Source organism: Anabrus simplex, chromosome 5 (genome assembly GCF_040414725.1).
Source record: "Anabrus simplex isolate iqAnaSimp1 chromosome 5, ASM4041472v1, whole genome shotgun sequence".
Taxonomy (NCBI): domain Eukaryota; kingdom Metazoa; phylum Arthropoda; class Insecta; order Orthoptera; family Tettigoniidae; genus Anabrus; species Anabrus simplex.
The window spans coordinates 204,269,980-204,286,809 of record NC_090269.1 but is presented as its reverse complement, the minus strand read 5'-3'; the positions used below and the strand labels follow the sequence as shown (position 1 = coordinate 204,286,809).

Below are 16,830 nucleotides of genomic sequence, written 5' to 3'. Positions count from 1 at the left end.
GCAACCCTCCGTTACTTGAATCATATTCATTATACAAGGTATCTAGGAAAGAACTATTAATAATCATCAAAAGTATATTATTATGTATATAAATAAAATCGTAATGACCGTGTGTCTGTACGTTGAATAATTTAGCGAAATGTCCGTACAGTTATCCGTTTCAGCTGTAATAATGATATCTGCATATTTTTAAGCTTTAGTGTCTGTTTGTTTGTCTGAGTTCTTATAACTTGAAAACTACTGGGTATATTTATACCAAACTTGCTATTTAGAATCCACCTGTCCTTGGGTAGGTTTTAGGGCCAATATTATATCTGTATACCTAAATTTACAGGGGGTTTATCCGAAACCGAATCCATGATTTTGCACTCCCACAAAATATGCAGGTCAAGAATGAATGAAAATATACCATCCTTAATGGAAATCAATTTCTAAATTTTTTTCTCAGGTGCATCATTTCGATAGGAGGATTAATAAGGGGGATATCACGGACGGTTTTTCAGCACAAGTCCCAACAGACTTAACTCAAAAGCGGGTGCGTGGAAAGCTTATTTCTCTTAACTTGAAAACTACTGAATATATTTCAACCAAACTTCATATTTAGCATCCATCTGTCCAACGGTAGGCTTTAGGGTCAATATCATTTCAAATTCCCGGAATGGAGTTGGATTTTATTGGAGATCTGAAACAGTGATTTTACTCTCCTGAAATATACGAGTATAAAAGACCAATCTGACAGCAAATCAACCAACCTTTGTTGAAATCCATTTCTGAAACTTTATTCTCGTGTACATTTTTTAGTCAGGAGGATTAATAAGGAAGATATCATGAACGGTCGAATTTTCAGGCTAAGTCCAGGGACATAGCCCAGAAGGTGTTGTACTTGGAGAAGATTCCTTATCTATATAAATAAAATAGTAACGACCGTGAATCTGTTCATTTACTATTTTGGTGAAATTTTCCTACAGCTATCCGTTTAAGGGGTAATAATGGCCATCTGCATAGTTTTTAGCTTTAGTTTCCTGAATGTCCTAACTTTTGCCCCCTCCCCAAAAATCAAGATTGCGGCACAATCTGTCAGACGAGCTAGAAAATTGAAATTGCCAAAAATATACGTTTTATTCTGTAACCGACGGAAAACTTCCAAGATCTTAACAATTTTTTACTTCTTAACCCCGAAAAATATCGAAATATGGAGGCAATTTTCATGACGATACAGGCGTTTGTTTCGAGGTGTTTGGTGGCTAAATGCTAAATCGTATCACAAAATGAATGGTGCAGTCTTTGTTCAGTTTGGAGCCATCTACAACTTGGGTCCTAATAACATTTGTCGTACCTCTATCCCTTTTTACATGCACAATTCATGCTTTGAATCACGTATAGGGAAAATCATAAAATTCTGCACGAACATCAGTCCACCCTGTGGCCATATGTGAGCGAAATGCTATGTTTGTAGCTGTCATATAATTATCCGAAAAGTGATGTACTCTGAGGCAATCTTACCCAAATTTCGCCCACTTCAACGTTTCTAACTCAATATGACCCATGCATAAATTAGATATGAGAAAATATCATAGACCAGCCATTTAGATCGCTAAATGCGGAGTCTTTTCGTACAATCAATTTGTCGATATGACGTATCATTTAGCAGCAGTTAATCTGTAAATGAAGGTCTGAAATATTGTAAACATGCAGTAGCGTATGTCGATATATATAAAAATAATGTCGATTTGTAGCGGTCGAGAAAGTGTGTGTCTGCTGTAATCAGTACTCCCCACATCGACTTTGACTGGCAGTAGGAATGGGGTCTTTCTCTAACTCCTGTGTAACTGGCATTAGTAAGGAGGGTCTTCCATTGTAACGAATAATTCCATTCTCGATTTGACTTACAGAAGGCGAGAGAGCACGCAATTTTGTTCAAAACTCCCCTACCCGATTGTGTTTGGCTGTAATCAAGGGTGCCCGCCATTATAAACAAATGTACCCATCTAAAATATGACTGGCATTGGCCATAGTGGCCTGCTATTTTAATAGAAACTCGCCAACTCGGTTTGTGACTGGCAGTAAGCTGGCTGGCAGTAGGAAAAGGGGTCCGTCATTATGATAACAGCACAACTCAATTTTGACTGGCAATAGGGAAGTTGCCTGCCATTGTAACGAAAATTCTCCAAATAGATTGTGACCGCGCAGTAGGCAAAGGGGACTACCATTTTAATGTAAACTTCCCAGCTCGATTGTGAATGGCAGTAGGCAACTTATGGGGACCTGCCCATGCTGTTTCTCGGATAAAGCTAAGAGACATGCAATTTAAACAAATCTTCACTGCATGTACACTAATTTACTTCGCTATCCGTATACTATGCAGAATACCGTACCAAAGCACGGGTATATTTGCTAGTTATTATTATTATTATTTTTCTTTTGCTAGGGGCTTTACGTCGCACCGACACAGATAGGTCTTATGGCAACGATGGGATAGGAAAGGCCTAGGAGTTGGAAGGAAGCGGCCGTGGCCTTAATTAAGGTACAGCCCCAGCATTTGCCTGGTGTGAAAATGGGAAACCACGGAAAACCATTTTCAGAGCTGCCGATAGTGGGATTCGAACCTACTATCTCCCGGATGCAAGCTCACAGCCGCGCGTCTCTACGCGCACGGCCAACTCGCCCGGTAGTTATTATTATTATTATTATTATTATTATTATTATTATTATTATTATTATTATTATTATTATTATTAATAGTAGTAATAGTATTGTTGTTATTATATATGGTAGTATCGGTATGGTAGAGTTGAATTACTGTTCAAAATGGCCACCTTCTGATTCAGTACACACAGTTATCCGTCTCATGGAAGATTTACGCACTCGAGAAAGCGTTTCTGGAGTTACTAATTCACATGCAACTCTAATTCTTTTAACGAGACCATTTCTGTCCACTGGAAGATATTTATAAACACGATTCCGTACATAATAGCATGGGAAGTCCGTTAATCATACCAGAAGATCGCGGGGGCCTTTTTTGTGGACCATGGAGACCAATTTATCTATCTTGATATAGTTCATCTAGAGTTGCGCGAACAATGAGAGTTGTGTGTGCAGGGTGTCCATTATGTTGGTACCAAAAATTAAGCCGTCCTGGCAATGAAACCTCTTACAACAGAACAGGAAGCGAGAATAAAATGTTCAGTGACGTTTCCTTCGATGATTTCTGGGCCTTCTGGGCCTAGTACCTGATTTCCTATGATACCACCCCACAAATTCACTGTAAACTCGTTCTGGACATGCAACTCATTCCTGCAATGTGAATTGCATGGTGCATAATGGTGTTCTTTCCGTAGATTTATGCACTCATCACTATGAAAAGTGCACTCATCCGTCCAAAGAATGTTCTTGAGAAACGGACCGTTTTACATGCTAAGTACAGCGACATGATCGAATATCCAATCACAGAACGCCAACCGAAGGCGTAGATCTCCAGGATTCAGACGTTGTGTGGTATGGCGTTTGTATGGATGATCTGGAGGGTCTGATTAATTATTCCAGGTATCTTCGATTGCGAAAGACTTGTTGCTGTTTCAATTTATCTCATGCTCGAATGTGGGTTTTCTTCCAACGCTACTCGCACAGCCGCCACGTGCACAGGTGATTTTCGCCTTAGCCAACGTTGTCTAGTCGTACTGTGTAAATTGCCAGTATTACGTAGTAGCGCAAAAAGTACGTGTAAGTACCCGTGACGGGATGTTTCCTATCAGGAAATCATTAAGCATATAGCTGTGCTGATTATCTTTAATTACAACGACATTCACCATAAATTAGGATCATGTCTTTAAGATCCGTATTTAATACCTCTGCCTCTCCTTTGCCAACGACTCAACGTAGACTAAAATACGTTCCCTACGAACTCAGTTGGACAGGAAGGGAGAAACTAAGTCATAACAGCAATATCCGTCTCCACCAGAGAAATATAAACAAACAGCACCGAGCTCAATAGTTGCAGTCGTTTAAGTGCGGTCAGTATCCAGTATTCGGGAGATAGTGTGTTCAAACCCCACTGCCGGCAGCCCTGAAGATGGTTTTCCGTGGTTTTCCATTTTCACACCAGGAAAATGTTGGGGCTGTACCTTGATTAAGGCCACTGATGTTTCCTTCCCAGTCCTAGCCCTTTCCTGTCCCATCGTCGCCATAAGACCTATCTGTGTCGGTGCGACGTAAAGCCAATAACAAAAAGAAAGATACACAAACAGTAATATGCGTCTCCTTCATATTGGCGTCCACAGCAGAACAAATGCCAGTATACAAAATGAGGAGAGCACGTGAACCATCCGACCGATAGCAGACATCCAGGTCATGGAAACTTCCGCGCAGTTTGTTTTAATATTTAATAGAAATGAATGTTATTCGGTTTGTCCTTTTCTATAATACACTTATCAGCACAATCCTAGATTAGATATTTAAGTCGTCTCGCTTCAGATCTTTACTCCTAGGAGCACAGTTCTCAAACGCCTAACACATTTGGCAACCGAACACACTGACCTGTATATGAGTGATACACCCGGTATACAGTGAGTCAAAATGAAACTCATACACTGGAGGAAAGCTTGTTTATTTGGATTCAACAAAAATGTAACTATTATTTTATTTTAGTCTTGGTTCTGGTTTAACAAACACACATTTCCCTACTAGGGTACAAAATAAATCAATTCCTATTTCTTAAACTTACAAAGAAAATTAATACATTATTCTTAAACTTGCATGAAACAGGTCGAAGTAAAACTCATATGCCGTCATGTAGTTCCTGATCAGTCTCTAATAACACAATGTTCTTAACAGTTAATACTTTGTAGGATACCCTTTAACGCTTTTCACGGCTCTTAAAAGGTTAGGCATAGATTGTACCAATTTTTTGCAATAAGATGGATCTATTTTCTTCCATTCTTTACATAAAGCCATTTGCAGATCCTGTTTGTTAGAAATCTGGTGTTTTCTTATCGCTACATCCAAGTAATGCCATAGGTTTTCCTATCACATTTAAGTCTGGTGACTGTGGAGGTGTCTCGAGTACTTTTGGGCAATTATACAGCAGACACATCCGTTCTTTATGAGCTTTGCGCTTCGGGTCGTTATCTTGGTAATACTTAAATCGATCAAGTATTCCAAGCTTTTGAGCACTAGGTCGTAATGTTCTTTCAGTATATTTAGATACACATGTTGATCCATGGTCCCATCAATAAAAGTCAACTCTCCTGGTCCACTATCTGACATGCACCCCCAAACAGTTACACTACCTCCACCATGTTTGACACTTTGACGTAGATTACTAGGTTTCAACTCCTCATTTGGCTTCCTCCATACATTAAACTTTCCATCTGATCCGAATAGATTGTATTTGCTTTCATCTACAAAAATAACAGTCTTCCAAACGTCCAAATCTTTTTCTATATACTCCTTAACGAAGCTCAAACTTTTCTTCTTATTAATCTTGCTAACACATGTTTTCTTCCTAGCTATTCGTCCTTGCCTGTTACTTTTCCTTAGGATAAGTAGAACAGTTGCTGGATGTGCTCTCTTGTTGGTATGTTCCTCAGCCATCACAGCCAGTTTCGGAGCACTAATCGCTGGATATTTGTTCACTCGTCTTACTATCCAACGTTTCTCCCTGAGGTTGAAAATTGTTCTCCCACTCACTTTGTCTTTATTTCCAATGCTACGCGTACTTTTATATCCATTTATAACGCACTGTACAGATGCATGACTCCTGTTTACAAGCTTACCAATTTCTTGGAGTGTTTTTCCTCTCTTATGGTAAAAAATCATCAGTTCTCTTTCTTCTTTCGAAGATTGTCCTCTTTGACGCCCCGTGAGAGTACCGAAACTTGTCTGTACTTCACAGCTCTCCACAACAAACTGAATGTGGTGTCAAAACACAAACATACAACATTTGTACTGCCCTCTTATGTGCCCATGTAGGACTGTATGAGTTTCATTTTGACGTGCCCAAGCAACATATGGACAAATAATCTGTTATATCTTGCTAAGTTGAGGGATACGCTAACTAGCCTGTGGTGACTTAATAATGCAAGACATATCTTTATCGTTTCACACATAAAATGCAAACATAAATTATTGTCCACATTTCTATTCACTAACACATACTATTTACACTGGTGTATGAATTTCACTTTGACTCACTGTATGCTACAAATCCAATGAGTATTTTTGTTTTCATAGTGGTAAAAATAAAATTTACTTTTCTGCGTAGCAGGGTATGAATATTCCTTTCCATGTCTGTATGTTCTCAATTATGAACTGAAGAGAGGTTTGAACGTGGCATTTAACCCGCAGTGAAAAGGAAAATATAATATTTAGCTGTTGAGCTCATGATTGTGATGTATGTTCCTCCATTCAGCGTTCAGTCTGCGGTCCTCTGTTAATGTTCTAAACACCCCAACATTTCTCTGTTGAAACAAGCACTCTGATCTCTTCTAATTTTACGCCTTCTTACCTTCATTTAATTACCAACCCTAGGCGAATCCATTATTCTATGCAGCGTGATATTCGAGTAGCATAGTAATATTGCTTCTCACCAACGTAATCGCGTTTCGAATTTTTCCAAGGTACGTAGGATTTTAAAAATGAAAACAAATCACGCGTCTGTTGATTCCACGTAAAACGGGAGATCCTGTGTCTCTGGCAGCGATATCAACAATCACGCAAAGCTACGGGCTTGCTTGTCTTTATCCTCCTGCAAGTTGTTCTCCATTCGCCTCATGTAACCCTACCAGAGAAACCATTTCATTCAGCAGCTTCACCTTTCGAGTTGATTCCTAACTTAGCCTTTATCTCTTTTCCTTGGAAACCAATAATCTTTTTTCATTGTTCCGACAAGTTTGTATTATTTATTTATTTATTTATTTATTTATTTATTTATTTATTTATTTATTTATTTATTATTCGCTAGTCGGCCAACTAGTGACCACGGTAAGTTTCATGATACATTCTGGTGTTTACTCAGTTTTAGATTGATCCAGTTGGTCAGGGCCTCTCAAACGCCCAAAATCTCACGCGTGCAAGCAGCGGCGCAGAGGTCCCGTGCACAGTGCATCGGTTCCACTCGGCTCGGCTTGGACCAACGCTTCGTCTCTGGGCTACTCGGCTAAGCTCGGCTCAACTCGGCTTGGATTTGGAGCGCTACGGAGCAAGTGAGGAAAAGGTAGACAGGGGGAGCGAGCGAGGCAGGCGTGGGGAAAGAATAATTGATAATAATTGATAACAATTGATTCAGTTTAGAAAATCTATAAATACAAAATTTCTTTAAATTTTCAGTAGTTCCACTTTACACCAGAACGCATGACATCAGTTTTTCAATAGAGACATCTATAGAGAAACGTCCGAATTTCTTGAAATAGTTGCTGCAAACTTTATGTGTTAGATAGCGTTCTTCAAGGCGCTTCATTTAAATGTACGGGGTTGAGATGTACCTCCCGGTACAATTATTATTATTATTATTATTATTATTATTCTTATTATTATTATTATTCTTATTATTATTATTATTTGACAGAACCATGAAATAATTCTTCATAAAGCAAACTGTGATTTTTTGAGAATTGATACAGAATGTAACGAGAAGTATGGTGGGGCGCAGAGGAGCATCATAGCAGCACTACAATATTTGGTCGGACAGTAAACAAGTTTCTAGGCTTTTGAAATAAATCCTTCATACACTGAGTCATAATGTAAAGTTTCAGATAACTTGTTTTTTCCCCACGATAAGCAAATTCTCTCTGCCCCTCGAATCCCTGCACCATCAATAATCAAATTCCAAGTACACTTCGGTTAATTTAATTTTGATCCCATCAGTGGACTTCATAATTGTATGAGCGTCCACGAGACAGCTGCACGGCAGAATCTGCAGAGGTTTCGTGAGAGAGATGCGTTCCAACGGAGCGCCCAATCAAGTACGGAAATTGAAACTGAAATTCAAATAAGATGAGACTAATGAGTGTTCGATCTGTGCACAAAATTCTCGCTTGCGGACTTATGGCTCGGTAAGAATTAATCAATAGAGGAAAAGGTACGGGATCTAAGTAACATATTTGCAAGATCAGATTGCCTACTTGTTTTACATGACTCAGTATCCGCTGTTCAAATCCAGACCACTACGGACGGGATTTATTAAATAAAAGGTAATATCCTTGACATTCGAATTTCATGTCAATTGCGAGGTCCCATGCGTACGATATCAGAAGTCACAAAAATCAACCTTCGGAAAACTTTTCTCTTCCCAGTTCGTCATCTCGACCAAACTTAGATATTCAATACGTGACCGATCTCTGTACTTACGAATCAGATCGATAAAGTTAGTCTCCATACAGAACAATAAGCCCCAAGCACTTCATAGTGAACTCAGCGCTACGTGTATCTATGTCACCTGAACACAATGTAAGAGATTGATCACGCCTTGGAGCTTGTGTGTTACTCTATAGGCCAGTGATGGATGACGTGTAATAGATGCTAGTGAAACGAACGCACAACAGCATTCCTCACAACTACAGATTACAAGAAAACATGATACAATAATAATAATAATAATAATAATAATAATAATAATAATAATAATAATAATAATAATAATAATAATAATAATAATAATAATAATAATAACAATAATAATAAAGGTTTGCAGGTATCGTTCCAAAATACGGTAGTAATGTCAAACAATAAAGATAACGCGACCTAACTGAACACCAAGCATGGGGGCAATAAACCGTGTGTATAAATTTAAATACCATGGTAAGTGGATCCAGTCAAATGGACTAGATCCGGGAGACAGTGGGTTCGAACCCCACTGTCGGCAGCCCTGAAGATGGTTTTCCTTGGTTTCCCATTTTCACAACAGGAAAATGCTGGGGCTGTACCTTAATTAAGGCCACGGCCGCTTCCTTCCCATTCGTAGGCCTTTTCTGTCCCATCGTCGCCATAAGGCCTATCTGTGCCGGTGCGACGTAAAGCAACTAGCAATAAAAAGATCTTCCCTGTTGCGTAAGAATACTTCCAGTAAAACAACGTGTTATGTCACATGAACAGATGTGTCCGACAGTGGTTGGAAGAGCAGCGTTCCGTTTACACTACTGCTTCTCTTTCTTTCCCTCTCCATATAACGAAAATTGATGGCTTTTGAAGTACAGTTATGCAATCAGTGTTTTAAAGAAGGTTTCTATCGCATTCTCAGTCTCATCCCGAGAGAAGATGCAAAAATGAGGGCAGACAATACGTCATTTATCGTGTAGGTGTCAGTAAGTGGAGCGAGTCCGCAACCATGCACGGTTTTTACTTTTCCAATGGCTGTGACTGAAACACTATAAGTGGAACTATTGCGAGTAATCAAAAGGATTCTTAGTATACAGTGTAGTATACAGCAGCCCCTTTCAATATCCGCTGCTGCAGCCCAACTAACGTGCGCAATGGTTAGAGGTGTGCTATTTTCTTGCAGGCGTACTAAATGGTACTAATGTACAGTGAGCACATTTTGCCCACGATTCTGAACGCTAGCGAAATGTTACATCATCCGTTCGCAAAACATGACGCCTTGAAATCATGCAGCAACGTCCTTTTACCATGTAACTATGTCAATGTGTCGTGCCTTGTGACCAGGTGTAACGAAGAGGGGGTTGCTCTCGTCGTACTACCCGCATGTTTCCAGCAGTGTAACGTAGCGGATGTGGTAAGGCGCTCTGCTAGAAATCGACGGAATGTGTCAGCGGCGGTTCGAATCCTGCATCATTAAAATATTTTGTCATCGGTATGGTGTTTGAATGCTTAAACACGTGCCCACGTTTGCCACATTCAAACAGTAGAATGTCGCTGTTATTCATCTTGTGGCCTGCGCATTCTCCGCTGGTTAGGGCATGAATGTACTGTAATCTCTGCTGCCATTCGGCATGTTTTCCACAGAGGATTACGTTGACATGCTGATCATTTATGGGGAAGCAAGACAAAACGCCTGCGAGGAACTACGTCTGTACCAGGAATGGTATCCCGACAGACGACACCCGGCTGCTATGACATTCCGTCGTGTTGAAAGACGTCTAAGAACAACAGACGTGTTTTCCAACCAGTCACTAGTCCGCGATAGGTCCGTTACATCGGGTGAAACAGAATTGGCCGTTCTGGAGGCAGCTCGTAATAATAAGGGCGATTGCACGACAGGTGAACATCAGCCAGCCGTCCGTCTGGCGAATACTGCACGAGCATAAATTTCTCCCATACCATCTTGAGCTACACCAAGAGCTCCGTGGGCGGGATTTCGAAACTCGAATGGAGTTCTGTCGGTGGCTATTAGGCAGGCTGGACAATGATTCAGCATTCGTATCGCGTTTCTTGTTCTCTCACAGACCACACATAACACTATCCTCTACCACAATAACGCGCAGTTGCCTACATTTGGCAGATGTCGCCCATCTTCATCGGAGGGTTTGCCTTACAAAGGCTGCACTAGGCTAGAAAAAGCCACATCAAATTATGATTATCTTGTCCTCGGACGAATCGCGCTTCCACAATAATGGGAACGTCAATCGACACAACATTCACTATTGGAGTCCGGACAATCCTAGCTGGGTGGGACAGGCGGCCAATGAAGTACGATCGAGAGTGAATGTTTGGTGTGGAATCTTGGGTGATTGCCTGATAGGAACTTATTTCTTTGAGGGCCATTGGACGGACCCACGCTACCTGCACTTTCTCCGTCAGGAATTCCCACTGCTGCTGGAGGATGTGCCCTTGCACGATCGTTTGACGATGTGGTTGCAGGAGGATGAAGCTTCGCCACATTCGACTTTGTCCGTTCGTAACCATCTGAACGAGGAACTTCCAGGGGAATGGATAGGACGAGGAGGCCCTGTTTCTTGGCCCGCCGGGTCACTGGATTTAACGCCGTTAGACTTCTTCTTGTGGGGACATTTGAAGAACTTCTTTTACACTCAAACGCCAGAAAACCCCCACCAGCTCCAGCAACTTATCACGGACGCCGAGCAATTACACCTGGAATGTTTCAGTGCGCAAGACGGTCACCACATCGTGCATTTGCTGCGATAAAACATTGTCAGGGCAGTTGTGTTCCTATTATTTCCGGTCTGTATGTCTCCGGTCTGCAAATTAATCGGCCCTTCTTAAGGCCACAAGCACATTCATTTACACACTATTTGCATGAAAGCGGGTACTGAACTTTCACTGCGTGCGGTACGTACTAAACAAATATTTCAAAGACTTGTAAGCTTCGCCCCGGATTCGAACCTCACACCTGACACTCAAGCCCGCTCCGCCACGCCTTTACCAACTACACTACGGTTCCGTATAGCCCACTTCGCAGCTTATAGCAAGTATTAGGTTTACTGCGTCACAATATCAATTCAGTCTTTCGTCGGCGTGTCAGGTTGGTATGATCTAGAAGGCACACGCATGTCTTCCAAAGTTTAATACGAGTATAACATTACGGCGTCCTATCATGGTGCGGTGGTAAATACCAAGATACCTGGTTGTATTGTCTGAGCATACCGGCAGGGCAGGTGATTTCAGGACGGAATGAATATTGTGGGTTGCATAAAATTACATTGGAAGGGGCGGCCGTATCGCACTGTATATACAAAGCTCTTCATGTCGGACTGTTATCTCATGAAAGTTGAACGAAATATTGGCTGATGTATTCAAGTTCGTATGGCTTACAGGAATACAGGGATCGGTGGATAATATTATTACTTGTATTCAAATGTTATATCATCCAACGTTCAGCCTGTAAACTGTGTGCTCTCTTGTTTCAGGACATCTCCTGTGTGCTGTAAACCAACTTGAAGCTGTATTTATATAAGGTAAACTAATGTTCTTATTTATTCCTTATTTCTTTTGAATTATTAGCAAAGACGATCGGCTATTTGTTTCAAAATATATGCCTCTGTTAACAATTTCTAATCTCTGCTTGCCATAGATATGGCCGGGCATGGCACACGTACACACAGACAAATAGTTCCGAATATTACCTACTGAATATGGCCCCTCGTGTCGGGGACCGGAAATGGCTTCCTACGCCATCGACTTAAAATGGCTGCTTGACTTGTATTGCCTATCTTATGTACGTTGCCTAGCAACCGTGTATCTATGCATTTAATCCTGGTTATTGCAGGATGGAATATTATTATTAACTAGCTGTAGTACCCAGCGTTGCCCGGATAGTTTTTGAATATTTACCTTTAGTATTTGTGTTACCAGTTAGTTAAGTGTTTAGTCAATGCTTATAGAATTCTCTTTGAGATGTTGATTTTACGTCCTATAATGTAGTTTTAAAGTTATTTAGATGTATCTGATTTCAAGTTTTAGATTATTTAGTTTTCGAGTAAAACTTTGTCCTTGTGAAAGCTAGAATTGAATGGAAAGTATTTGATTCTTTCAAAAAAAAAAAAAAAAAAGTGGTAAGTATATGCATTTACCCGTCGCACTATACATATGATGTAGACGATTTCAGCTGTCATTGAGACTGTCTCAATCAGCCTAGTGACCCCAAAAGCAGTGGATTCAACACTTATACCGTTCATTTTACACTATTTACTTTTAAGGCCTTCTCAGCTTCTGTCTCAATGGAGACTGAACGTGGAGCGTCACAGTTCGTTTCAGAGACACACAAGCAATGGATTTCGACATCAGTATCGGTTATTTTCCATTATTTTTACACGTCAGCCCCTCTCATTCCCCACTCCCAGCGGAGGCGGCGATGTTTCATCTACATAGTATTTACAGTTCTGCCTACTTGGCTCCCAAGATGACTGCCGCAGATATAAATCCAGTGGACATCACGTATGGCAGCAGGAAAGGCACTGGTCATAAATATGTCTCATATTCATCCTCGGTGCTCCAACGATCCGATACATAAATTGGAATGATGATGATGAAGCAACATATATTTAGTTCTACGTCGCACCGACCCAGGTATGTTGTATGACGATGATTGTATAAGAAATGCCTACCACCTTCAGGGCTTCCGACAGTGGGGTTCGAACTCACAATCTTGCGAATGCAAGCTGATAGCTACGTGACCCAAACTCTGCAGCTACTTGCTCGGCAGAAATTATTATTATTATTATTATTATTATTATTATTATTATTATTATTATTATTATTATTATTATTATTCATTGTGCCGGAGGTACACCCGCTCCGTGTATTTAAATTAAGCGCCTTTTGGAAGACCACCTGTTACTTGTACTTCAAACTATGTGGTAGAAGAAGTTTGAATATTTATCGACAGATGTCGTTACTATCAACTTATGCGCGCCCTCTGAGACGAGGATGAATAATTAATTTTCAAAGTGATTTTGTGTGCTAAGGTTTCCTAAACTGAATTGTTTAGAGATTTTTGGTGTTCTAAGGTTGCTAATACTTCTATCTCTTCCCGCCGACATATAATTGTAGCCAATAGGAAATTTTACAAATTTATTTAAGTAACCAAGGGGAGAATTTTGATATTTATTTGATTGTCCAATGCAAATTTTGGGTGTGTTAGGGCTTCGGCCTAGAGAAATCTGAAACCTTCCTCTCCACTATAAAAGCTGGGATCGTTCGGGCCATGTTGTCTTTTCGATCGCTCCAGTCAGGAGGTTTAGTGTGTTCGTAGCGGAGAAAGGGGAAGGTCTGCCTCGTCCATCGCCGGGAGGTCCACCAGCTCAAGGTAATGGCAGACTCCGTGTAGTCATGTAATAGTCTCTGAAAGATAGTTCGAGGGGAAGGTTCAAATTCTTTCGTAATGTAACTTATACGTCTCAATGTAAATTCTCCAACTAGTCTAAAGAACTTAACCGAACTTAGGAAATAAAGAGTGAGAACCCTATTGTATTCCCTGTCAACTTGATGTTGATGTGCCTACGATTTTGTAATCTTCAAAATCTGCCCCTTAATTTTGTAAATTAAAACTTTCTCTCCATCTAGTCACCTCCGTAGTATAGGCTTAGCCTCTGTAACGACGGGCCATAAGCCCACATAGGTTTTTAAGTATTTTCATGTGAATTTGAAGGAGTGCCTGTGCTCACCTCCTATCATTTTGATTTTCGGCCAGTTTTGTTTTTAAATAAGGGCACGTAGAATGGGCCCTTGTTACCCCTGTTAAAGTCAACTTCTATTATTCATTCTATTTCAAGGTAAATCAGACGTTGAGCAGATAAGACAGTGAATACTGTTTAGTTTTGGTGAAATGTAGATTGTGCCTTTAGAGGCCTGAACTTGTAAATTTTAGAGAATAGTCCCCTAGTGAGTAATTGTGAGGAGCAAGTCGCTCCTTCTGCTGATGTAAAATTTGGAGCTCCGTCTCCTTGAGAAGGTATTAAAGGGAGCAATGGTGCTCTTGTTAAATTTTTAATGGGAGAGCTTCAAGCTCATGTTGTTAAATTGTTATCTGATTATTATGGATTTTCTCATACTGTTTCTTGAGCTCATGAGCTAGACATTGTACTTGATTATTTGTTATTTGCTTAGCAAAGTTTGAAAAGAAAACAGAACAAATCCAGGAAAGAAATATATTCGAAATTTTAAAATTTAAAATTGCTATTTAATCTTCCTCTTCTTTCACCACTGTCCACCACGGTATCTCCGTAACAATTATTATTATTAATGTCTGAATGAGCCAGGCCTAGTTCCTCACTGTATACACATACGTGTTACGTATTATCTAGATTATTGAGTTTACGTCCCACTGAATACTTTTGCGGTTTACGGAGACTCCGAGGAGCCGGAATTTAGTCCCGTGGGAGTTTTTCAGCGTGCCAGTAAATCTACCGACACGAGGCTGACTTATTTGAACACCTTCAAATGCCATCGGACAGAGCCAGGATCGAACCTGCCAAATTGGTTCAGAAGACCAGCGCCTTAACCGCCGTAACCATTCACCCCGGCTTGCGTTTTATCGTTCCTTTTATATAATTTACTATGAATGGAAATGAAAGGTTAATATAAAAAAACGATGCCTACAGCACTAAAGTGGGCGTGACAGTAACGCAGCTGCTTGTTTCAGGTTATTGACAATATGACAGGTACTGTGCCCAAGCGACGTGTGCTAACAACAGGTAGGGCCATTAACTGGACATGAACTTTGACCAACCGCGCTCGTTACTGATGGTTTCTACGGACAATACCCACTAAACTGAAGGGGATTTCAGAAAAAAAGGTAATTTGAATGCATATTTAAAATGTTTCTATTGAATACAGTATGCCGGTACTCTGAGTAATTAATAAGGTCGTACAGAATGAACGAATTTGTATTTTGTATACCACTCACTGCGGACAAAGTAAATGCATATTAAACACAGACCTTTAATAACAACAATCCTCTTTTAGGTACGACATAGTCTGGTGACGTACTTATCAGGAAAATTCAAATATTGCATCCAAATATTGCATTCAAATATTGCACTGTCGGCAGCCCTGAATATGATTTTCCGTGGTTTCCCATTTTCACACCAGGAAAATGTTGGGGCTGTACCTTAAGTAAGGCCACGACCACTTTATTCCCACTCCGAGGTCTTTCCTATCCCGTCGTCACCATAAGACGTATCTGTGTCGGTGCGACGTAACGCAAACAGTAATTAAAATATTGTCATTAGAATGATTTACCTTACATCTTTACTTTCTTCTTCAGCATTAGCTTTTTAATGCTTATGTGAAAGTAAAAAGTGAATTCAGTCCTTAGAAACGGTGATGACTGTATTGCGACGATAATTTCGGAAATAAGTTTCACGAATCTTGTTATACTCAAGATATTTTATTCAGGAAATCAAATGCAGTGTTAACAGAAATAAATATATCATACTTTTCCTTATAATATCCCATGAACATTAAGGCACTTAACCGTCTTCTTCAAGAGATTTAAAATGCCCCTGACATAAAATTCTGTACAGTGCGCCTGTACAAAGCAGAAGCAATGTGTTCCATCTCGTCGCTGCTGGTATAACAATGTATAAACAGCGCCTGCTTCAAAGCTGGGAACAAGTGAAAGTCACTCGCTGCGAGACCAGGACCTATTCAGAAGAGCTGATGTTGGTCCCTACATGGAAGGCATCACGCAATCAGGAGCAAATACCAAATATAAGCATTATATTCACCTCCTTTCAACTTCAACCAGTCGTTGTCCATTATTTAAATAATGTAGCATTGAATATTTGTTTTTGCCTGATCTATGAAATATTGCAATAATAATAGTTAGTTTCTTTTGCTATTTGCTTTACGTCGCACCGACACAGACAGGTCTTCTGGCGACGATGGCATAGGAAAGGCCTAGGAATGGTAAGGAAGCGGCCGTGGCCTTAATTAAGGTACATCCCCAGCATTTGCCTGGGGTGAAAATGGGAAACCACGGAAAACCATCTTCAGGGCTGCTGACAGTGAAGTTCGAACCCACTATCTCCTGGATGCGAGCTCACAGCTGCGCGCTCCTAACCACACGGCCAACTCGCACGGTAATAATAATTCGGTCCCAGCTACCATCTGTATACATTTTGATATGACGTACCTTTGGCTGTCTGCTTATCAATTTCTGGGAACTATGTTGGGCGAACCGTGGGTGAGCTTTAATTAATTTTGTTGGATTAATACTAAATATTTCACCAGAGAACTTTCACATACCGATATCATAAAACTGAGTGGACTTTTTCTTTTTCTGCCCGTCTTAATGCCACTTCCCTTGTCGGATTTGAACCCGAGCCATTCATGTTGAATACTTATTATTATCTCTTTAATCTGGCTTAAATGCGATGCCTGTTTTAGTTCCTGCCATATCAGATTAATATTAATTAGATT

The 16,830-nt window shown here is 40.3% G+C and overlaps 1 protein-coding gene across 1 annotated transcript in view; it reads left to right on the top strand.

Annotated features, from left to right (window-relative positions):
• The window catches only part of LOC136874769 (carboxypeptidase N subunit 2), a 263,808-nt gene that overhangs the window by 157,216 nt on the left and 89,762 nt on the right, over nt 1-16,830 (top strand). Inside the window, exon 2 of the mRNA XM_067148439.2 lies at nt 11,817-11,864. The gene's annotated coding sequence lies outside the window, so the exon portion shown is untranslated. The remainder of the gene's footprint in view (nt 1-11,816; nt 11,865-16,830) is intronic.